Raw genomic sequence first — 19,409 nt, forward strand, 5'->3', positions numbered from 1 at the left:
TCGTCTCTTTGAAGAAAGAAAGCATTTGAAAGAAAGCATGATAGAGAAGTATTTACTACATGTTGTAGTAGCATAGCTCAGATTCTCTTGCCAGAAGCAGAAAATACATAGTATAGGAACAATAGAAAGGTATGATTTCTTTTGAATACTACATTCTTTTTTTCCTCCTAGTGGCCCACAGAGATAATTATATATTGGGAAATTAGGCCCCAGAGGCAAGTTGAAAAGAACTGGGGCTAGAGAGAGCAGGGGAGAGTAGGCCATCCAGATATGCAGGTCTGCTCTTCGGTAGAACCAAAAGATGGGGTGGGTGGGAGTGGAGCGGCTGGGTCAGTTGAGTGCCAGAAAGGTCAGTGCTTGCAGGGGCAGCTCTTGTGTCCGTGGTCACTTTTAAGTTTGGGTGTGCAAGGCCTTTGTTAAGGATTTGATTTCTTGCAAGAAGCCATATCTACAGTGAGGGCAAAACGTATCCAGGGACCACACTGGCACCTTCCTGATTGCTTGTGCATTTCCGGAAGCCTGGCTTCCTTATATAAAGGCAGTTAATTAGGAGAGGTGGAATGGCCCGCTCTTGCTTCCAATTAAAAGCAAGGCTTCATTACAACAAATGAGACTAGCACTAGCTAATACTATTAACTTTATATGTAAGTAAGGCATAAACTTTTAAAAGCTAAAAAAATGTTTGAAAGTAAGAGCCAATTAGGTACCTCCCTTCCCCATTTAAAATTCTTAATAATCACCTAATTGAATTTTGTTTGCCTGTTTGTTTTTCTCCTCCAAGGCTTAATAGAAGTAGTCTAGGCTCAGTCTTTGAGCCATGTGTGCATGAGTGTACATGTACACATGTGTTTCTGGTTCCGGCATTTTGGAGATTTCAGACAGCTAAACCTTAAAAGCCCCGCAGGCAACCTTATTCAATCTGCAAATTCAGATCTTCCTTTTTCTCTGTCTTTCCAGCCTTGAGTTAGAAGTATAAAGACCCATCTTGCACTCGAGCAGGATTTGGTGTGCCAGCTGCATGAACCTCCCAATCAGATGGGAGTCATTTGTCTTTCTCAGGACCTGACTTTATCGCTTGGAGGCCATCTCCTGCCTGACCCCTGCCATCTGGTGTTCGCTAGGAATTTGCATTCGACCCCTAAGTTCTGCTCATTAAACACTCTTGTTGGCAGCTCTGCAGCTCCCCTGCAACTTTACAGCTTGGCCTTGGGTATAGGCCGCTTCCAGCACGGCCTGAAGGTACAAAATCTCAGTTAGATCAGAACATTGAAGGGAAAAAAAGGAAGAAGAAGAATCAGAAAAAAGAGGTCATAAGATTTTCATGCAGATTTGAAGTGATTTGTGCAGTCTTAAGAAGGTAGGATGTAGAACCATATTCCTTGAAGTTTTTTTTTCTTTTAATAACACTTTGTAAAATGCTTTTAAAGAAATACACAAAGGAAAATATGAAGAGAAAAAGATGATCTGTAATTTCACTGCTCAGATCATCCTAATTGGTATGGTTTTTAATGAAAACTATGCACATGGTTAGAAAACTCAAACAATGGTGGATGATTAAAAAGTAACAATGAAAAGACTGTTCATTGCCTCTACCTCTTTACATAGAATTGCAATAAAACACAGAGCTTCTGTTTGCAATTTTCCTTTTTTTTTTTTTTTAACTTGCCAGTATTGGGCTTGAACTCGGTGCCTTGTTATTGTCCTCTAGCTTTTTCTACTCAAGGCTAGTGCCCTACCACTTGAGCCACAGATCTAGTTCTGGTTTTTTAGTGGTTAACTGGAGATAAGAGGGTCATGGACTTTCCTTCTTGGGCTGACTTTGAACCCCCATCCTAAATCTCAGCCTCCCAAGTAGTCAGAATTCTGGCATGAGCCACTGGCACCCAGCTTATAACTTCCCTTAATGAGTCTTGGAGAAAATTCACCATCAGCATGTAAAGGTTTCCTCCACTTTTTTCTATCACCTTCACACTAGACTATCCTACAGTCACACGATCATTCATCTAGCCAGCCCCCTGGTGAAGCATGCTTTACTTGTTTCTAATTTTTTCTTGTACCCATGTCCCAAGAAATTCTTACATGCTTGTTTATTGGATTAGTTAAAAGGTTGCACAAATTTGTACCCTACAAGAACAAGAAAAGAGCCATTGCCATGAATACTGTGTGTGTGTGTGTGTGTGTGTGTGTGTGTGTGTGTGTGTGTATGCCACTATTAAGATTTGATCTCAGGGCCTGTGGGCTGCCCTTCAGCTTTTTTTGCTTAAGGCTTAAGCTCTACCACTTGAGCCACAGCTCTACTTCTGCCTTTCTGGCATCTTATTAGGGATTAGAGTCGCCTGGATTTACCTGCCCAAGTTGGCTTCCCATGATGCTCCTTAGATCTCAACCTCCTGAGTAGCTAAGTTATAAGCATGAGCCACTGGCAACCAGCTAGCTTTTTATTTTTAAAACTTCTTTTTGGAAGTTGTTTTGCTCTAAGATTAAATTTTGAATCCAGATTTCTTTTCCTCTAAATGGAAAACTGATTGTCTAAACACCAATCGTCAAGCCATTTCTGCTTTCAATGTTGACCTTAAATGCTCCTTCATTGTGATGACTCTCAATCACTTTACTTGGTGAACTCCATCCTGACCTGGCTATTGTGGGCAGCCACCACTAGCAGGTACCTGCCTGGCGACACGCAGCCTCTGATAGGCATCTCCAAGTGATTGATGGCTATGACACTGGGCTCTTCCATTTTATTTCCCATTGCCAAAAGTGTTTCTGCTTCACTTCTCTTTCTGTTAATAGTTCTGTCATCTAGTCACTTAGAGCAAAGCTCTGGGAACCATCTTTTCTTTTTCTCCTCTTTCACTTTGAATTCAGCTAGCTGGAACTAGGTCAAAGGACTATCCTACCTCATCACTTTCTCCTTGAGAATACCAATGGCACCTCTGAGAGTGACTACTGTGGGTATCTTAATCCATTTCGTGTTGCTATAACACAATGCCCCAAATTGGGTAATTTATAAGGAAATTTTTTACTTGTTACTTTTGACTACTGGGATGACCTAGATAGAGGAGTTGCCTCTGTCTGGGGCCATTGCGCTTTGACAAAGGCATCTTCTGATAAGACAGCAAGAAGAGCAGAGCTGGGTCTTCACTTCCTATAAACCTGCTCATCCCATCATGGGGGGCGGGGGGAGTACCCTCAAGACCTCATTGAATGCTAATTACCTCCCAAGGGCTCCTCTTCTAGAGGCCATCCACACTGGGCACCAGTGCTCAGCTTCAGAATAAGTTTTAAGGTTTGTAAACCAAGTTTTTCTCTGTCCAGTGCCCACAGTCTCTTTTATAATTTTCCTGGCTATTATTTTTTTCCAGAGTAATTTTCTAAAAGCACTCCTAGTTGGGGTGTTAGTTGAATTTATAGAATTAACTTATGAATTATAGAATTAACTGGGAAATTATCACAACTTATTTTATTTCGTTATTTCTTTCTTGGCATGAGTGGCGCTGGAGTTTGAAGTCAAGGCCTCGGGCTTGTCAGGCCGGTGGGATATATGCTGGGCCGCACCTCCAGCCCTGTTTCTTGTTATTTTTAGGATAGGGTCTCACTTTCTGCCTGGGCTCCTGCCTAGGCTTCAGTCTGCCTGCTTTTAGGCTTTGCATCTTCACTGTGATCACAGACAAGCTACCCTGTCCAGCTTCCTTCCATGGAGATAGAGTGGGGACTTTCCTGCCTGGGCTGGCTTTGGACCATGATGCTCCCATTCTCAGCCTCTCAAGTAGCTGGAATTACAGGCACGAGCCACTGGCATGCAGCTCACAACCTATTTTAAATTCTACAAGCAAGCTAGACTATTTCTCTTTAAATGTTCTTCCAGCTTCTCAGCCAAATTTTTAGAGCCGTTTGACTATGGAGAAATGTGAATATACATGGAAATATTGAGAATAGCAAAATGGGCCTTCTGTATTGTCTAAGTAGTCTCAACATCATCAGCTCAGAACCAGTGCTGTTCTTGTTCACACTCACACTCATCTCACCTTACAGAATTGTTAAAAAAAAAAAAAAAAAACCCCGAATGCCATATCATTTCCCATGTAAAGGTTTCACTATGTGTTTGTAAGAGATAAAGATTATTTCTATTTCTTTCTTTCTCTCTCTTTCTTTCTTCCTTCTTTCTTTCCTTCCTTCCTTCCTTCCTTCCTTCCTTCCTTCCTTCCTTCCTTCCTTTATTATGCCAATCTTAGGGCTTGAACTCAGGGCCTGACCTGTGCTTTGAGCTTTCTTTTTCTTCAAGGCTAGCACTCTACCACTTGAAACACAGCTCCACTTCCATCTTTCTTGGTGGTTAATTGGAGATAACATTTCCATGGACTTTCCTACCAGGTCTGGCTTAGAACCATGATCCTCAGATCTCAGCCTCCTGGGTGGCTAAGATTATAGGCACAAGCCAGCACTACCTGGTTTTATTTCTTAAATATTACTGCAATAGTATTATTATATTAAAATTAACAATGCTTTTCAATAGCTTTAAAGTTTATCAGGCATGTTTCATATTAAATGTTGATATATATGTATATATATGTGTGTGTGTGTGAGTATACACTGTACATATATATCTTTTATTGAATACTGATATGTCCAATTTTTGACCTACCAATTCATCAGAGCTTTAAAATTTTAGTTTCATAGACTAAAACTTTTAACTTTTTTATATCTATTGAAAATATTCTTATTTAGTATTAGAACTAATGAGTTTCATATACAGGCTTCATAATCTGCACCCTTCTTAAATTTCCCTATTGTTTCTAGACTTTTCTGGTGTTTTCATGTCTGTTGTTGAGGGTTAGGGAGTAAGTGAGATAAGAACCTATAAAGATGAGGTCCTGCACCCCTGCCCATGTACACAGGGCTATGAGGCCAGTGGGATCCAAAATAGGTGATTAAATACTAGAGAAAATTTTATTCATTAGGGGTGGCATATAAAAAGAGAGAAAGCAATGCTCTCACCAAGTGACCTAAGTTTTGAGAAAGGAGCAGGAGTATGCATAGCAGAGTCCTTTTAGAGTGAAGGCTTCCAGCGGGCGACGGCTCCAGTCTGGCAGAGAAACACAGGAGCAGGTGTTAATCTGAGCCAGCTGCCACAACAAAGCATAGTTCAGCCAAGGTTTTTTTTTGCTTTTCCTCTAGTTTCCAATCAGATATTCCTGATTTCTTTCGAAGACCTTAGTAGAATGCCCTATAAGTCAATATTTATACCAGTATTCTATTCATGGCAATCTACACATTTGTCACTATTCACCTCAAAACTCTTCAAGTATCTGCCCACTTCCCAAACTATTTTCTTATTTTTAGGTTTTGTTATAGGATACTCCACTTCTTAGTACTAAAATCTGTATTAGTCACCTCTAGCTACTGTAACAAAGTACCACAGACTGGGTGACTCAAACAACAGAAATGTATTCCTTACAGTGTAGAAGCCTCCTGCCTTCTCACAGTGTCCTTGAACACAGAGAGAAGGAGCGAGCTCTGGTGTCTTCCTCCTCTGTGGATCTGAGTTTCATCCTTTTGACCTCATTTGACCTCAGTCACCTCCTTGAAGGCTCTGTCTTAATGCAGTCACATGGGGGGAGGTTTTGGGGTTTGGACATACGAATTTGGAGAAGAAACAACTCAGTCCACCCAGACTTAGGACAACACAGTCACAATTTCTTATTGAAACTCCTCAGGGCCATATGTGGCTTAGAACCCATCTGTTGGGGGATCTTTGGAAAAAATCATGTGATGACGCATCATGAAACACTTCCAGCAGGGTTTGAACAGCACCTTGTCATTGAATGAGTTCTTCAGCAGCTCGGTGTAGGATTGTTGCCCAAGCAGAGCAGCGTAGAGAAATGCTATGTGGCACAGCTTTGCTGCCACGTGCCTTACCACACATGCTCAGTGGCCAAACCTGCTTGGAACTGAAGATAAGAGGGCTCTGTGGCCCCGTGTAACCAGGGCAACCCTGTTGGGATTAAACAGGCCCTCCTGGGAGGCAATGGAGAGAAAACCTGGGCTGGCTCCCTTTCAGAATATTGGATCCCACTGAATGAGTGGATCCCACAAGGTCCTGTGCCCTGAGTGTCTCCCCTTAGGGCTTACCAGCACCTTAAGTTGGAGAGCAATCTGTGCTCCTTGCTGCCCGCCCCCCCCCCCACCTGCCTTGTGAAAAGCAGCTGATTCTGGGTGACACCAAACCTGTTTTCCACTTGTCTCTCCACTTGCCAAATGACTCAGGCAAGGTGCTGGTGACTGCAGTTCAAGATACGTCCTCTGAGCCCTGGGTGAGCCCCAAGGTGCAGGATGGCCCGGAAGGTTGTCTTCACACTCCAGAAAGCTGAAGAAAAGCACTACAAGGTGTTGGTGATCTTTTAGAATCCTTCCCTTCCTTTTCTCCTCAATGAAGATGAAACGAATCCACAGCAATTGGTGATGTAATGATTGCTCTGCTTGAGAGAATTAGGTTTCTTAAGCAGAGGGCTAAGTGGTAAGCCAAATCCCACCAGAGAAAAATTACTCTGCCCATGCTTTGTGTTGACATGATGGCCTCCCTTTGGTCATTAGCATTTTTGATTAACCAAACAGTAACATTAAAAGCATCAAAAAGATACTGGCTGTCTGGTTGGGGGTTCAGGATGGCCCAGATTCTGTAGGATTCAGAATGGACTTAGCCAAATCTAATTTCCAGATAGAGCCATCGCCAGCTGCAAGGGTGGGGGTGTTCGAGCGAGACTATGAGTCTATCCATCACAGTCCATGTGTACGTGGGGTGTCTGATGGGACAGGCTAGAAAGATGGGTGCTAAATTTAGTTCTTACATTTCCCCTTTGAACAGAGTTGACTGCCCATTGTCATGGCAGACTGTGGTCCTTAGATTGGTGGGCGGAGACAAGTCTGGACCTTTGAGAATTTTTCTCTGTGTTCCCACTGAAGGTGCAGCAATTTTCTCTGGTGTACTGCTCACTGGGCCAAGGAGACTTCTGGAAACTTACAGTGTTCTCATGTGAGTCCAGTTTATCATTATCTCTTTTCAAAAAAAAAAAAAGAGAGAGAGAGAGTAAGCCTACTTACTTGTACTCTTTTTCTGCTCTGATGGTTAGTGCTTAGCTGTTTTGGCTTCAAAGTCTATCCTTTAGAAGGGAAAGAGAAAATTCCCAGAAGCCCATCAGAGTTATTTAGGTACTGGCAAACCCATCAAAAACATCGTTTGGGTCATTCGAGACATTGCTTCCCATCCTCACCGTTAGTCATTCCCTGACTTTTAGGAAGAGCCAAACCTCAGAGATAAGTCTGGTAAAAATATCACTCGAGATCGAAAATAAGTTCAATCCTGTGTGCAAATTCCTAAAGTGGCTGCAAGAAAGTAGGACGCTGTCCAAACAGTTACGGTGCTCTTGTTAAGAGACAGCAGTCCATGTACGGTTACGTTCCAGCTGCGGCCCAACTCACGCTGGCCTGTTCCTTGTGAAGTTTGCCCATCTGATAAGTGGAGTTATTGGACGACCTTGCACAGTGCCTGGTGCCTGGAATGTGCTAGATACGCTCAGGATATGTTCAGTAAGGGCTACCTGTGATGGTGATGGTGGCACACAGGATGGCACTCAGTCATTTGTTTCCTGGAGCTTCTGAACAGCAGATTGTAAATGGGGCAGCTTAAACCAACAGACAATTTTTTTCTCCTAAAAGGCAGGCCCCAAACCCCAAGTCAGAGACATCAGGCATAACTGTCTCTCAAGGTCCTAGGACAATCTCTGCTTCTTCCAGCTCTGTGGTCCTTTGTGGCTCTTGGCTATGGCTCTACCCCTCTCATCTCTTCTGCCAAACCCATCTTCTTTTGTCCTCTCTGTGTCTGGCTCTGGCCTCCCTCTGTCTCTCTGGTAAGGTGTGTCATTGCATTTGGGGAGCACCTGGGTAGTCCAGGGCACGCACCTTCTCCCAAAAGCCTTCACATCTACAAGACTCATCTGCAAATAAGGTGTCAGTCACAGATCCCAGGAATTTGGACATTGGAGGAGGGCCACCATCCAACTCTGATTACACTTAGCAAATACCACCAAGGATGCCATGATGATGGTAGTTGATTTGCGCCACCTGTGGTGGGATTGATGTTGAGGAGGAGGACTATAGTGACATGGCGATGACCATCACAGTGCAGCACAATAAGGAAGTGCAGGAAAACCTGGGAGAGAATGTTGGGAAGTCACCAGGGCAATTTCATGAAGCTGGGCCCTCTGAACCAGGTCCCAGCACTTGCAGCTGAGAGGAGCCATGGCTCTGCTGGTGAGCCAGGGTTGCATCCAGCTGACTTCCACCATTGCCCAGGCTTTCCGGACAAGCCGGTGTCTGGGCCTGGAAGAGTCAGCCACACCTCCGGGCTGTCCTGTGCAGCAGCTCTCTACCAGCTGAACACGGTTGTCCATTGGGCCACCCCTTGGCTTAGGTTTGGTGGCCTGTTTATTGTATAACTTCAGGGTGGAAACAGGCAGTATCTGGCAAGGCCCCGTGTGTGTCAAGTGACGTCCCCCAAGGAGAAGCTACAGCAGAATCACCCTAAAGTATCGGTTCGTGGAGGTCATGGAGGTTCCCAGGCCTTCTGCCTGCTCAGAGCCTGTAGATGGAGTAGGGAAAAGTAGGAGCTGTCCTATCTGTTCTGTCCCTTTCATCGAGGAAGCTTGTGGCTGCATAGTCTCCTAGACCTCAGCAGGGAGCTCTGAATGACCTCACTGTATGTAAAAGTATTGCTTCCAGGGACCAACAGTTTGAAGGATAGGAGTTGCTTTCCTAGCAAAGTTTAGATGACAATGGAAATAAATTGCTCTCCCATTTGCTCACTCATTCCCTATCCACCAATCAATGAAGGAACAGTCGGCCTCTGCCCAGGAGTTGGGAGACCCAGACTTTAGTTCCAACATGGCTAGAAAACTGCAGCAATGTCTTCAATGGCAAGTTTCAGATTCCTCACCTGGCAAAAGAGAAGTGAGAGACTAGCCCAGCTTGCCACCCAGGCTGCAGACAGAAGCAAATGCATTTCCAGTGTCAGTGGCTTTTGTGAGCTAATCATCCCTGCATGGCTGCCTAGGATTGAAATTGCATTCTAAGGGGAACACCCAATCTGGGCAGCACCTGAATCAAATGCATTTTGTGTTGATGGTGGCATCGAAAATGTCAGAAATTAATCAATAGTCATACAACATTCAGATAGAAAGGCCCATATGGCTAATTTGAGCTATGAGGAGTCTTGGCTTGGCATGAACTCTTAGGGGGTCAAGGATTGTGCCTTCTGCATTACCATATGTTTCTATACTACCTAGCATCGAGAATGTGCCCAACAGTGTACTAGGTCCATCGGCAGTACCCAGAATATCATCTCACTCCTGGTACCTCAGTCCTCGAGGTGGACTTTTTTTTTTCTTTGGTCAGTTGTGGGGCTTGAATTCAGGGCCTGGGTGCTGTCCCTGAGCCTCTATGTGCTCAAGGCTAGCATTTCACCACTTGAACCACAGTACCACTTTTAGTTTTTGAGTAGTTAATTGGAGATAGGAGTCTCATGGGGACTTTTCTGCACAGGCTGGCTTTGAACTGTGATCTTCAGATCTCAGCCTCCTGAATAGCTAGGATTACAGGCATGAGCCACCCAAGTCCAGCAAGGTGGACCTTCTTTTTTTTTTGGCCAGTCCTGGGCCTGGGACTCAGGGCCTGAGCACTGTCCCTGGCTTCTTTTTGCTCAAGCCTAGCACTCTGCCACTTGAGCCACAGCACCACTTCTGGCCTTTTCTGTTTATGTGGTGCTGGGGAATCGAACTCAGGGCTTCATGTATAGGAGGCAAGCGCTCTTGCCACTAGGCCATATCCCCAGCCCCAGGAGGGACCTTCTTAATGCCAGCAAAGATAAATTAATTTATGAATAAATGATAAAAGAAAGCTTGTATGTGTGAAAGGGAGTATAACTAGGAGTATAACCCCTTGGTTTTCTTTGAGATGGGAGTCTCACTGTGTAGCCAAAGCTAGCCTCTTACCACAATCCTCCTGAGTGCTGGTCTCTCTGCACCTCTTCTAACTAAGCCATAAGAACCTCTAAAGAGAAATGTGAGAAGATCCGGCAATTTTTTAAAGTTTTCTTAATGCTTTCTATCAACAGAGGGAGACCATACAGGAAAGTGTTTCAGCCTCAACCCCTTCTTCTCACAACTGTCCCCAGCTCTAAGCACCTCTTCCCCTTGAGTACTGACCACTAAAGATAACTAACAGTACCTGGGTCGGCCCCAATCCTATGCTGGGAAGAGAGCATTCAGCTCACCCCTCAAAGTCTGACAATTCCCTTGGTGGTCCAAGAGACCCAGTGTCATTGTTGCATTCTTGAATCCCATGCTACCAAGTTCTGACCCTTCTACATCAGAGATTCTACAGCAGGACTGATGATGCATGGCCTAGTTCACGGGAGGCCAGCTTGCTCTTGACCTGTGAGGGCTAGTCCCTGTGTCCAGGATAATGTGGACACGAACTGTTGTCATACAATAGAAACAACTCAGTGTAGAAGTTTAGGAAATAGGAAAGATCAGAAGGGGGAAAAATGTCACCTGAGATCTTACCCCAAAGGAGAGCCATTGCCAACATTTCCTGTTGTTCTCTTCAGCCTTTCTTCCCTGTCTCTGCAAAAACAAAATGATGACCGTAGGCAGTTAGAGAGAAACTGCTACCTGTTCTTCTCCATTTATTGCTGTGGCACTGGGACCGTGGGGGAGGGGAAGTTGGCATGAAATCCCTGAAGCTACCTAGAAAGGCCTCTGAGGTCCCTGTGTGTCAATTCCAGCAGCCTGGAGACCTGAGACCTGGCTAGGCCATTCCAGACAGTGCCTGGCATCTCTAGGTCACAGTCCAGGATACATCTTTGCTTCCTTCTTGGTTTCTTTAAGCTGAGTCCCACAAAGCAAGACTGTATTGTTAGGCTGTGACTTTTTTTGGCAACAGTGGTTAAAAAAAAAAAAAAGATTTGGGTGAGAATCTGTACTGACTATCTACTAAATGCTAACGCTTTCATGTATAAAATTTCATTTGCTGCTGGCTATATCATGATGTGGGTCATTATTGTCCACATATCATCAACGAGGAGAGCAAGGCCCAGGAAATTAGTAGGTTCCACAGGATTGCACAGGAAGTACCGACAGGATGGGGTCCCTTGCTTTCAGAGCCTGTGCTGGTTGGTCTTCTCGTGGAGTGGCAGGGCTGGATGGTAGGAAGAGGGCTTATGTCTTCTTTGGAGTATGTTCTGAGTGGAGGCTGTCCTGGGTAGGACACACTGGAGAAGGGCCTGCAGCACTGGAGACAGGATTCAGCCCGAGTGACAGCTAGGCAGAGGCAGTGGGAATGGACATGAGAAAAGGTGAGAGAGAGACTGGGAGGAAGACTGCTCGCTTTGAGATGGGGTTGAACCACAGGGAGGAGGAAGGGAAGACAGCAAGATGCTTCCTGATTTCATGCTTGGGGTGCACACTGGGACCTTTGAGGAGATGAAGGGATCAGTGATGGGGATGGAGGCCCAGAAGGGAGTTTGCAAAGGGGAGGGCTGGTGGACAGATGGGCCTGAGAGGCCCAAGAGTTAAATAGATGGCTTCCAGTGGTGTAATTGTAGACTTGGAGGATTTCACTTTACTACCTGCCCTTTTGTCCTTCCTGTCTCTTGTTCTTCCTTTATACTCCCACCTGCTAGCCTGCTGCTGCCCATTCTTCATTTAGGTGTCCCCTGTCTTAGTCCTGTGTGAACTTTGTTCAGGCTGGGGTGGCTTTGTGCACAGAGTGCCCTACTTCTAACCCTAGGGCAGTCTGGCATTTTTCCTATTTTATATAGAGGGAGACTGAAGCCAAATATGTAATTTCTTTTATATCTATCTCTTAATGAAGGCTGAATGAAGCCATTCTTTGATCAAGGGAAGGAGGAGGGGACATTCTAGGATAACTAACTCCAACATCATGGTTTATCAAGACTGGCCTGGTTTCAGCATCCCAGAAGACCCTGCGTCCCTGGAGAATCTGAGGAGAAAAGCCTGTGGTCTTCGAGGAGGGTTGGGAGTCAGGCTTGCCCTGAGCTTCTTGGGCTTCCTTCCCCCCACAGGAGAGGGCTGTCCTATCATGGGCTCCACCCCCTCTGTCCTGGGGATGGGGGTTGCACATAGCTTGCCTCTGGCTGTGTTTGAGAAGGAACAGGGTGCCTCTAGTGTTGGGGGCCACCTGCTCTGGGCAGCCTCAGCCCTCTGTCTCCAAGGATGAGCTGTTGTGAAAACATAGCAGGTCCTCCAAAAACATGTTTCTAGTCCCTTTGCCCCTCTAACATAGAAAGGGGCAAAGTTGAAACCCGAGTCATTACTGCTCCTTGACCCTTTCAGTGACTGTTCTGTAGCAGCACACACAGGCATCCCTGCTCCCAATCCCTTCCGCAGCCCCAGCCATGAACGCCTTCTTCTTGCTTTATTTAGAAAATCCAGTACCTGTTCTAATCTCCCAAAGCCCACAGTGTGCAGGGCCACCAGTGCCCGCGGCAGCTTTGATGTCACACATCTGCATCTGGGAATGGAACTCCGGTCCCCACTCCCATTTGGAAACCACAGGGACGAGGAGCAGATGCTTTTCTAATAATGAGAAGATGTGCAGGCGCCGACACCCGAGATTAGTTTCCAGCCCATAAGTGAATTAGCAAGCTGGGGAGCCCAGATAAATAAAGCTTTCTGTTTCCTTTCCTGCAGCCTAAAAATCTCAGATCTGGAGGTTCCTCCCCACTTTGTCCTCCTAAAACACGAGGGGTTGAGGGGAGCATTTCAATGCCTGCGTTCCAGCAGGAGCATGTCTCAGGAACATGCAGTCAATTCTCAGTTATTTACTGACAGCTCACTTCTCTCCCCTTCCCCCAACATGGCCGTATTTATTCTCTACTTCCCCAGACCCTGACAGCAGCATTCGTCAGTGCAGATTTAGGATGGGATTCATGGAGCTTTTATCTACTAAGTCCTCTGCTAGTGACACATTTCTTTAAATCCTTCATCTCCAGGCAAATTGCATGAGGGAAGCATCATTTCCCACATGGGACAGATGGCAAACGGATGGCTTAGACAAGTTAACCTACTATAGTGCCAAGTTGGGGTGGGGGGAGATGGATTTAAGTCTGCATTTGTCTAATGAAGCGTCCTAGTTCTTCACCACGCAAGTTCAGCAGGTCCACGTCTTCCCTAATATTGAGAGGTTTAAGCAACACACCTACCTGGACAGGGGAACTTGCCATCTGGGCAGTTGGGAGGTGCTGGCCATCCTCTACAGAAAGCCAGCCTTCCCATCCTCCCATCCCGCTTCACTCCCTGGGCAGTGCTCCAGCCTTCTCTTTCTCCCCTGTAACTTGTCTCACCTTTTAAGAATCTGCCCTGTTCTTGATTTCTTCCTCTTTAAGAAATGGTAAAGATGAACACAGTTTGTATTTTCAGGCAGGCTGAATGATCTTTTAAGAAGTCAGAGTTGGAGACATGTCTCTAAACATATAACTGTCTGTGTTTCTTTGAAACTATGACCCTCAGAATTGGAGACTTGGAAGTTGAATGAGCATGTTCCCCTGGCTGATGTGTTTACCGAGTCCCAGTGTCTGTTGCTAACCATGCTTTGAAACAAGAGGCATGTGTTTTTAATCGAGCTGCAAAGTTTTATGCCTTGTTAAAAATATCCACATGGATACTGGCTGAGGATTCGGGTGGGCTGTTGCAAAGCAGCTATGAATTCCTATCCAGCCTGCAGGGACCCGGGAGAGGAAGCGGGGAAGGCCTATGCTCTCACATTTGCTCCATTCCGTGCAGCCCTCCCAGTTTGCTTTTGGATATGCTCACTGGCAAGCAGCTGGTCGGCTCAGCCCTGCCCCTCCAAGGAGTAGCGATGGGCTCATGTTTGCTTCCGGAGAAGTTTTTGCCTTAAAGAGCATCCATTGGCTTTTGTGGAAAACAGAATTACAGTGTCTTTGGGTAGAAATTCTACCCTTAAGGGCTTCAAGGAACATTTTCTGAATTGTAGCACAAGGTGACTGGTAATTTTCACATTCCCCAATGCCACGCTCCAAAGAGACACTCAGGAAACATCCCTTGACTTCACAATGTGTGTTCCTCTTTTTTTTTTTATTTTCTGGATGAGGAAGAAATAATAGTATAAAAATGAAATAAATGTTTATCAATAATTTCACCACCCATTGATGCTATTAATTCCAAGATGTTTTCCTTTGCAATCTTCTTTTCTATGAGGATGAACATATATAAGTAGAAGGCTCACTAAATTAGGCTCATACTCTATATTTCATATACTTCTTTTATTTTTACCAACATGACAGTACATTGTGTGCATCTTCCTGTTTCATTAAGGAGCCTTCAAAATGTGTTTCTTTAAATAAATGAGAGTACAATACTCCATCCAATGAAGGCACCACCAGTGATTTAACTGGTGCTTTTTTTTTCAAGTATTTTGACAGCAGATTTTTCCTATTACAGAAAATGCTGTAATATTCTTCTCCTTGACTCTTAATTATGTGAAATGTTTCTTTTGTTTGAAGTGTCATTGCTTCTACCCCCTCCCTTGTTAAATGATGGATGTGTTCTAGCAAATCAAATTACCTTTAAATGACGAACTCTGCTCAATCCAGTTAAGGAACACGTACTGTTCGGTACAAAGGGCCAAATTTTAAACTAAAATAGTGAGAACAGGAGAGAGAATGTTTACACATTACTTCATCTTTTATGGGTAAGCCTGGATTGTACTGTGTGGATTAAGAACACACAGCATAGGCTACATTCACTCCAGAAGTTATCTAGCTATCACAAGGACACCTAATTTGCACACCAGAAAAAATTAGAGAGTAATCCATGACAGGATATTTTAAGGAGTCTAAGTATGTGCTAGATGAATATATACTAAGGGAAGACAGAAAGAAAGGGAAGAACTTTGCATTTTCTGGCACCACTAAAGACTTCTGGAAGGAGGTGGGATTAGGGGTTGGTTTTAAAGAATATCTAGGATTTAGAAAAATAGAAAACTGCTTAGATTGAATCGCAGCCATGTGCTAGATACCTCATACATTTTTACCTAATTTACTCCAAACAATGGTTCTACCTATTTATTGTTAAAAAGTAATTCGAAGCTGGGCACCAGTGGTTCACACCTGTAATTCTAGGATAGCAATTCAAAGCCAGCCTGAAAAGAAAAATCCAAGAGACCCTTGTTTCCAATTAACCAACAAAAAGCTGGAAATGGAGCTGTGGCTCCAGTAGTAGAGTACTAGCTTTGCGTGAAAAGGCCATGCAAGAATGAGAGGCCTTGAATTCAAGCCCCAGTACTCTCCCTCCCTCCCTCCATCCCCCCCCCCACTCTCTCTCAACACACACACAGTCACACACACAGTCATTAAGATTACAAATATATAAAACATAAGATTAAAAGTAATTGTTGAGTATAAAATACTTGAAATAGACACAGTACTTTAAATATTTTTGAAGACTAAAAGGGAAAATCTGGATAGGAAGAATATAAGCCCTATGAGGAGATAGTTTGCTGGTTTGGTTTACTGATAAATTCCATACAAATAGATTAATGACTGCACACAGTAGCTGTCCAATAAGTATGAGAGATGTTTATTGTTCTGAGTATGCTGAGAGTGGTCAGATGTTGTTTGATTCTGACTTCCCTTGTAGACATAGCACATAGGGAAACAAGTTCAGAAATAACCTCACTCCATATATACAGAATAAGTTTAGTGGCAGATGGGACAGAACTTGACCCAGCTATGTGGGGCTGTACTCCAAGTTGCTGGCTTGCTGGGCACCCAGTTTGAAGGGACAGCTGCTGAATAGAGAAAGAAGACCTGCATGTGGGATATAGCAACTAGAACAGAAGACACGATGAGAGGCTATAAGAGAGAGAGCAAGTGCTTGGGTAGAAATCTGATTCACTTAATGGCAAAAACAATCCTATCGTTTTCTTCTCAACCTATACCCCCTCTAATGAACTGAATATTGGCTCTTCCCTCAGCCACATTCATGGGTAAAGCACCAACACACAGTATGCCGGTGTTTGGAGATTGTGCTTCTAAGGAGGTAATTTATGTCAAACAAAGCCAGAAGGGTGCCGTTCTTATGCAATAGGATTATAATTTTATTCTAAGCAGAGAAAAAGATACCAAAGGTATCTCCTCCGTGCATACAGATGTGTATCCCCTGCGCACAGGGAAGCATGGCACCTTGGTCTTGGACTTCCAGCCTCCAGAACCGTGAGAAACATGTATGTGTCATTCAATCCACCTGAACTGTAGTATTCCATTAGGAGCAAACTGACACATCCTTTATAGAAAGATGGAAATTGGATCCGTACCCTCCTGGAGACTAGGGGGGAGTCAGATTTCATCCTAGAGGCATCCCTGAGTTGTACGTTTTTAGAAGAGACTTGAAGCATGCTGGATTTCTTGTCCTGTTCCTGCAATCACACTGCAAGCTGTCTCACTTCTTCCATTGTGGTTATCGTGGTCTACAGAGGCACCCATTCCCAGAGGAATCAAACAATGTAGGCTAGGATGCCTACATGCCCGTATCATTTCAACCTTCTGAGGTCCATCTCTTCCATTTTGGTCTGGCATTCTCCCACTATATCTTTTATAACCTTTTCAAACAATCTAAATCCATGGCCCAACCCTGTACATCCTGATCACAAAATAGGACTCACCCACAATTACAAATTAAAGCTGCATGTGATGGGAGAAGATGGTAGGGGGACAGCCATGGTCTCTGCAAACCCTTCACTTACAGCATCTGGTCTCAGCCATAAATTCCCCCGGGGAAGCTGAGTCCTTAGTGAAGGCGCCACGTGGCAGGAGCCTGGACATTTGTTTTTCTTTGGATTCTAGCTTCTGGAGCCCCTGGAGCTATTTTTGAGACAAAATTGATGCCTCTGTTTTATAGTAAGAGGAAATGCTGTCTCTGAGAATCATTATTTATGAAACTGAGCTGCCACACACTGCATGAGCACTGGTCCACTCGGTAGTAAGAATCGCCAAGTAGACGTCATGAGCGGAGTCTGCTAGAGTAGTATGGTTCACCAGGCCTGGGTCTGGACTTGCAACAGCATCAGACCAAGGTCAGGTTGAGGCCACTTGTCATTCAGGCCTAATCTCATGTTCCTTTGACAAAGACAGCCTTTGGTCTTCTTTTACTCTCTTACTACACTTCATTGAGCCTGAATGTCCTCCTCCACAGATAACAGTGATTTCAGGACTCACCTTATAAGGTTATTGTGAGAATGAAGAAGAGAACCTGTTTGCCCAGCGTGGCAGCTGGCACAGAGGAAGTGGTTTCTAAGAAAGAGTGCATGTCACAGCAATTTTCAGAGATACCCAAGGGAGTCACTGCTGTTTGAGGAGCTCTTGCCTGCTGTGGAGTCTCTCTGGGATGCTTCCAAGACTTGGTGTTCAAGCTGGGACCCGAGCAGCTAAAGACATGTCCACACACCACCGTCCATATAGGATGTTCATCTGTGAATGGATGTGGGGAAAGGCGTCTGGGCCGCCCTATTTGCTAAAATCAAAACCAGCAAGGCTCATCCCTGTGGCATTGTACTCGAACATGCAATTTAGCCTAATTAAAGGGCAGAAGAAACACATGCACACCACTAAACCAGGAATTGTACTATACCCTTAGCTACTGCATGCGCACGCGTGCACACACACACACACGCATATGCACATGCTGGCATGCTGGAGGGTACAAAGAAGAAGTTTTTAAAGGCAAGGGCTTTTTTTTTTTAATTTTGCTTTTGTCTATGAGCTCTTGCATAGAGACCTGTATTAGTCAGCTTCAAGATACTACGACAAAATGCCCAAGGCAACTAAATTTAAAAAAAATAAAGAAATCATTTAGGTCATGGTTTTGGAGACTCAAGTCCAGGACTAAGTAGCTCCATTGGTTTGGGCCTCTAGTGAGAGCGCCGATGGAAATGGCAGGACCTATCAGAGCAAAGGATCCCAGCTCAGCCATGATATGAAGAGAAACTGAGAGACTTCAGTCTCACTGACCCCTTTGAGGTTACGACCCAGTGACCTAAGAACCTCCTAGAAGGTTCTATCTATTGAAAGCATCTCTCAACACCACTGCCCCAGGTCTAAGCCTTTAGATGAGCCCAAAGGTTCCCACATTGAAACCATAGCAAGACTCCGAGTAGCAGCAAGCTTGTGCTTGACTGTGCCTAGATGCCTTCATCTGAAGCAGCCCCAAAGCACGCACAGCTAGAGTGTGTGCAGAGGAAGTCTTTGTCTCCTCCTCCCCTCACCTCCATGCCTGTCCACGCAAGGAGATGAAGGGAAGAAGCAGATTATCCTGCCTGTGCCTCAGGGACTGTTTTGGCACCATCCTCTCGCCACCTTCTCTGATCCTGAACTGGACACATCTCATGTCCCTGCCTCAGTGGATTCAGAATCACACCAAGTGATCCTAATTTTCCTTTCTCCCAGCTGGAGCAGGGCAGGAGCACCCATAGTAGCTTTGGGGCCTTTTTCCTGAGGACGGGCTCAATGCACTTGGCAGTCTCTAGTTGATGTCCTGGTGGCTGTTCTCAAGGCACAGCCTCCGAAGGAGGAGGTGTTTGCCCTTTGTGTCCCTTAAAAATAGAATAACAAACAGACAACCCTTGGAACCTTTGAGCCTTGAAGTCGGTAATTAACTTGGGTTCCTAACAAATTGTACATGTCGTCCTACAGGAGAAGAGTTGGCAGCGAGTGAGCCTGAGACGAAGGCTGCGGGTGATTGGAAGTGCGGTGTCTGCTTCCAGAGTGCAGGTCCTTGACCTGTCCTGCACATGGTAAGGCTCAGGGGACTTGCAGGGATCAAAATGAAACCCAGAGTAGATCTGCCCATAGGATGGGCAGGGCCTGGGAACAGAAGATCTCGGTTATCTTTTGCTGCTGTACAATTTATTTCCAACTTTGGGTTGAGAGAATAGTCATTTTATGGCTTATGATCCTTTGAAACCAAGAATTTGGGCAGAATTTGGCTACACTGTTTACTGCTTGATGTGGCATTGGTTTGGTTCCCTTGGTGGGATCAGCTTGTGGTGGGCTGCTCTAGAGGTCTGGGAGGACTTAGCTGTTGTCTTAGGTCTTAGCAGGAAAAACAAGAAGGCTGCTTTCAGTTAGGGCACTGGAGCAGCTGAGCCTCTCTCTGTCTTTCTCCTGTGGTCTCATGGCCTCTTCCTTGTCACTTTCTCTCTCTATGTGCTTCCTTTAGCCAACTCATCAGACTCTTGCAATTCAGCTCAAGGCTCCCAAGGCAAAAAAAGAAGCAAGATTGCTAAGCCTATTAAAGGTGCAGGCCAACACTAGCACACGA

General features: G+C 44.9%; 1 protein-coding gene across 1 annotated transcript in view; it reads left to right on the plus strand.

Moving 5' to 3' along the window:
- Pdzd2 (PDZ domain containing 2) overlaps positions 1-19,409 on the plus strand; it is a 347,654-nt gene that overhangs the window by 35,749 nt on the left and 292,496 nt on the right. Inside the window, 1 exon segment of the mRNA XM_048368575.1 lies at positions 18,782-18,882. The gene's annotated coding sequence lies outside the window, so the exon portion shown is untranslated.

This window comes from Perognathus longimembris, chromosome 19 (assembly GCF_023159225.1).
Source record: "Perognathus longimembris pacificus isolate PPM17 chromosome 19, ASM2315922v1, whole genome shotgun sequence".
Lineage (NCBI taxonomy): Eukaryota > Metazoa > Chordata > Mammalia > Rodentia > Heteromyidae > Perognathus > Perognathus longimembris.